We start from the raw sequence: 5,347 nt of genomic DNA, 5'->3' as shown, positions 1-5,347 counted from the left end.
CTCCTAAATCGAGTCCAGTAGGTGCTCAATGACTCGTCGTACTCCTGCTTCACTCCACTAATTTCTTTCTTCAGCGCATTCGTCTTGGTGGGCGGAAAAAAATGTTCCAAGAATAGCTTTTTCATCTCTGCCCACGTAGTGATAGAATTGGGAGGAAGACTCGCGAACCAAGAGTTCGCCTCTGCTGTCATGGTGAAGGGGAATGCCGCCAATCTAAAGTGCTCCTCCGTAATCCCCGTGGGGCGTTTCTGGACTTTGCAAATCTTGATGAATTCGCTCAAAAAATTGTACGGATCTTCACCCTTCTTGCCATAGTATTTCGGGAGAACATTAAGCAGTCCAAGCTTGATCTCAATACCGGTAGCAGCTGCCGGCATCTGAATGGGAGTGGGTGGGTCATCGGCCTCGTGGCTGGAGAGATCACACAATCTAGGATCGTCAGCCATGTCGCTCTCTGTACTTGCAACCGAAATTGAGTCGGTTTCTTCTTCACAGTCTGATTCTGTCTCTGAGTCGTGGTCTGTTTGGGCAAACAGAACCTCTGTAGCAGCAACAGTGCTGGGCTTCTCCTCGACGAACTGTTCTGGTCGAACGGGAAGGTCAGACTGCGAATCCAGCAGATCCAGTAGCTTCCTTGCCTTTGCCTCCTTCCTTAGCTTCTTCGCGGTCTTCTCAATTTCACTATCGAAGAGGAGGTTCGGCTGGGACGATCTGCTCATAAACAAAGAAAAAAAAAATAGACAAAGGGAAAAGAATTAATTAACACCGCTCCCCGGCAACGGCGCCAATTTGGTGGACGTCGTTGTAGTATAGTGGTAAGTATTCCCGCCTGTCACACGGGTGACCCGGGTTCGATCCCCGGCAACGGCGCCAATTTGGTGGTCGTCGTCAACCACCAAAATAATTCCTGCAGAATTATCAAAATATATTAGTATCGTGATAAGCAGGGTCGATCCCACAGAGAGCAGATAAAATCATTCAATTCCCTAAATCTATTAATTTTTGGTGATGCCACCACGCCTTAATTTTGAGAAAATATTAATTAACCTAAGAAAGCAAATTAAATCAAATAAAATACGCTTCAAGTAAATCAATAAAAGGGTAACTCGGCTCGAATAAATCCACACTAATTCAAAGCTCTGATCCTTGACGCAAAGATTAATTAATCCCTACCAACCAACCAGTTATAGGATACCGTGAAACGCAACGGACGTACCCCAATTCCTACTTACGGTGTCGATAAACAGCTGGAGACGCCAGACCTGCTTATTTCCCTTATTAAAATATAACCTAGCTGGAGACGCCAGACCTAGATTTAATATTCTAATAGCATTAAGATGAAGGAACCCAATTTATACCAATTATCCTAGAGACGCTAGTAATAATTAATATACCAATTAATTCCTACTACGAACATGGTAGTTGTATCACTAATTAGTCCAATTCCAACAATTACGGATTGGCAGGAACTAATTGACTGTAATCCAATTAAACTTAAGTTGATCAGGCTTAAATAAAATCAGAATTATCTTGGAACCTAAGAATTAATCGGAATCAATAGGAATCAATTTTAAACCAATTAGATCTCACAGATCATTAAATTAGAGTTTCATTATTCTCGCCGAATTAAAAGATTTAGCTACTCATGCTTAAAATAAAAACAATCAAATAAATAAAAATAAACATAATTAAAATAATCGAACAAGAAATCAACAAAATAAATAGCAAAAAATTAAAGGAACCCTTGAACCGATTGAAGAAACTCGTCTGCCTTCTCTATTCCAATCCAGCCGCAATTCAAGAAATAACTGATTCTAAACAAACAATTCTATGCTAAAAGACGTGAGAGATAAATTGCATGAATTTAAGAATTGAAAACAAAAGAAAGTCAACTCCTGCTATTAAAATTGCGGCTGTATCAATTGAAAGCAAAACAAACCTAATACTAAAGTGCCTAGTGCTTAATTAATAATTTTAAAACAAAACTAATCCTAATATATCTCTAATTATAAACTGGCGGCTCCTTTTTAAAGCTAGAGTCCTAATTGCCATAAAACACAAGGGAACACCCTAATTAACATGGGCTTCGGCCCTTTCCAAAAACTAAAGCCCAAAATTAATTAAAAGAGTATTTGGCTTAACTAAATTACAAAATAATTAGCTCCAAAGCCAAATCTCTAAATCTCTCCACAAATTCACCAACTTCTTCAACCAATTTCTCGACTTTCAATAATTCTCCCATCTTCAAGCTTTCTCCTCCATCCATGCAATACCTACGCCAAAATATCACAAATCATGTAAAATCATATAAAAATCACGACGAAACACACACCAAACTAAGTAGCTAAAATACACACATCAAAAAATTAGTGTCCTATTTTTACAAGTCCGGAAGTTTTTCTCCTAATTTTCAAATCAATATAAGTTACTGTCTTAAAAAATCCCCTGACTCCAGGTAGTTGCAATATATGGAAGTAGGGTCGTATCCCACGAGGATTAATGGTTATATTCTAGTAATTACCTTAAATCATTATACTAGGGCTATTTATACTAAGTAGAGTAGTGAGTGGTTTGATTATCTAACAAATTCAAAGATCTACTAAGATTAAAACAAGCAAAATCGATTACTTAAGTGATTTAGAGATTAGGAATCAATGGATTAGCAATAGACTTCAAGTTAGCTCAATATTAGCCTTGATATTACCTATTTATCTAGAGTGATCTCCTAACTAGTTCTAGCCCCTCCCGGACGACTAAAACGGTATATTATGGGTCATAGTTACCGTCCCCGGTTAACTTCTAACCTATAACTCCCAAAAGCACAAAAGATCGATAAACTATCACCCAACTCTCAACCTCCCGGTTTATTGAGTCGATATGTTTCAAGAACCTAATTTATTGTAATTGTAACAACCCGCTCTTTTATTATATTTAAATCCAGTAATACGATAATTATTATTTCATCTTTCAGTAAATCAGGCCCAGTAATTATTTATTATTTAAATTCAGCTTATGACACTGGATTATATTCTAATTAAGCAGGATTATTATTTTATTACCAAGTCAGTAGTTTCGCGTAAATAAAATCGCAATGAAAATTATTGAGTAAGCCAATAATTATTTCAGATTCATAACTGACTTAGCGAAGTCATGTTATTTATTAATCACAATAGAATTACTTTTCTATTTTTATTATTATTTCTTGAGTCGTGAATTTATTCCGGTTTATGAAGAATTAAATCTACGGATTTAATTTAGAATTTATTCTAGCTAAGAAAGGAAGCAGATATCGAGTAGTTTCATAAACACGCGATATTAACAAAACCCGGTAGTTGGATTTTATTTAAAAAAAAATGCAATACAATATTACAGATATAGAAATTCCAAGACAAGAATTATTGCTTCTGTTTATACTTCACTTTACAAACCCCTATTTTTCTATCTATCTACCAACACTTAAAAAAAAGGAATAGTGTATGTGTGTGAAAAAAAATCTGCAGCTATCCCTTAAGCATGCTCAGCCATCTATTCTGGACATTTTTTTGACTCCAGCTCCACGCCTATGTAATACTCTTTTTGACTCCAGCTCCAGCAGCATATTTGCAAAATTTTCACACCCGAACACCTTCATTTGGTTTCAGATTTCAGCAGCTATTAATCTTCATTTCATTCCCATTCCACACTTGTACTGCTCTTCATCCATCTCTGCCAAAGTATTCACAAGTTTCAGTTTAATTCAATTCATCTGCAACCTTCAACCAAAGCAAACATTAAGGTATTCTGTTTCTTTTCAATTTACTTCCTCCTGTTACATGATGCACACCCACAGAAATCATATTCATTAGATTGAAATGCATCATACGAAGGGAGTAGCATAACTAGTTACTTCTATAGAATCAAACACACTATGACTTACACACATAGCCTTATCGTCTCACTTCTTATTATTAAAAAAAAACAACAGCATGTTCACTTCTATGTATAACCAACAGCATGTAACCATACACGATTTAGGCTTAAAAATCATGGCCTTTTACTTAGCACAACAACACCTATAATTCATAGAATAAGAGGGGAACGAAACTTGAAGAACTTAGCTTTTAGACAACGAGGGACGCGGCCCTGTTCAGTCGGGCCGAGAGACGACGAGTGGGCGGCGACTCGCGGGTGAAGCAGCAGGCGTTCACCGTTTTCCCAATGACAGCGGCGCGACGAAGCTCGCTGGTCCTCCATTTTCAGCAACGGCGAAGGCAGCGGCTATCTCCAGATTTCGGAGTGACAGGGGCGTTGGGGAGGACGACGCGACGATGGAGCTCTCACCGGCTTCGGAACTCGGAGAAAAAATTGGAAACGGCGGACTCCCCGGCTCGCCATTAACCGAACAGCAGCAACAGAGCCGAGAGGTCAGGGCTCGACCCTTGCCTTCGTCGTGTCGGCACAAACGTGTGCGTCAGAGCAGGGAGCGGCGATGGCCTCACTAATTTCAGAGGCGACAACAGCCAGGCTCGCCCGAGCTAATCGCATCGGATCGAGACCCCGACTGTTCGCCGGCCTCCCTACAGCAGCGGCGCTCGGTGCTTGGCAGCAGGTTTCAGGCGAGAAGCTCGCCTTGGTGCTCCACGATCTGTTAAGTCGAGAGTGAGAGAGATGTTGAGGGCTGAGCTCGTTGCCAGAGCAGAGGTCGAGAAGACAGACCGATTTCAGGTTTCCGAGCAACGACCACTAACCGGATTCTCAGAGACGACGGTGGTGAGTCGCCCGATTTACAGAACCCACGGCCACGGCGGGATTTTCTAGAAGGAGATGAACTAGGGCTCGGGCTCTCCACCGATGCTTCGAATCGAGAGAGAGGAGACGAGGGAGCAGACCGGCGTCGGGAAGAACCGAGGCGACGACCGACTGGCTCGCCGGATTGCGGGTGGCGGCGGCGGCGGAAGCCTCGTCTGAAGGCAGATTGAGTTTGGGAGAGATTGAGAGGAGAGGAGGCTGCGGGCGTGAGATTGGGAGAGCTTAGAGAGAGAGACCGAGATGTGAAGGAATGGAGGAATGGGCCTTTTCAATTTATTTTGCTATTGGGCATGTATTATTAATAAATCCCTTTCATTTTTTTTAAGTGGGCTGAAACAATATATATTCTATCCCCTTGGGCTTTATTTAAATCTTTGGGCTGTAGTATAAACTTGTTGGATCCGGGATTAATTATTCAGTTGGGTTGCTATCTATTAATTTAAGCCCTCATTATTAATCCTAATTATATTTAATTAGTGATTAATTTTAAGACTTACTAATTATTAATTAGTAAGTGAATTAGATTATTTTTAAGATGAGTAGATTATTAAATATTAAT

The 5,347-nt window shown here is 40.0% G+C and overlaps 1 non-coding gene across 1 annotated transcript; it reads left to right on the top strand.

Moving 5' to 3' along the window:
* The first annotated feature begins 798 nt into the window (after window positions 1-798).
* On the top strand, window positions 799-870 carry TRNAD-GUC (transfer RNA aspartic acid (anticodon GUC)). Its single transcript has one exon. It is a non-coding gene; the product is annotated as a tRNA-Asp (tRNA).
* The last annotated feature ends 4,477 nt before the right edge of the window (window positions 871-5,347 follow it).

Source organism: Salvia miltiorrhiza, chromosome 3, assembly GCF_028751815.1.
Source record: "Salvia miltiorrhiza cultivar Shanhuang (shh) chromosome 3, IMPLAD_Smil_shh, whole genome shotgun sequence".
In the NCBI taxonomy this organism is placed as follows: domain Eukaryota; kingdom Viridiplantae; phylum Streptophyta; class Magnoliopsida; order Lamiales; family Lamiaceae; genus Salvia; species Salvia miltiorrhiza.
Note: the sequence above shows the minus strand (reverse complement) of the source record. Positions and strands in the feature narration are given on the sequence as shown.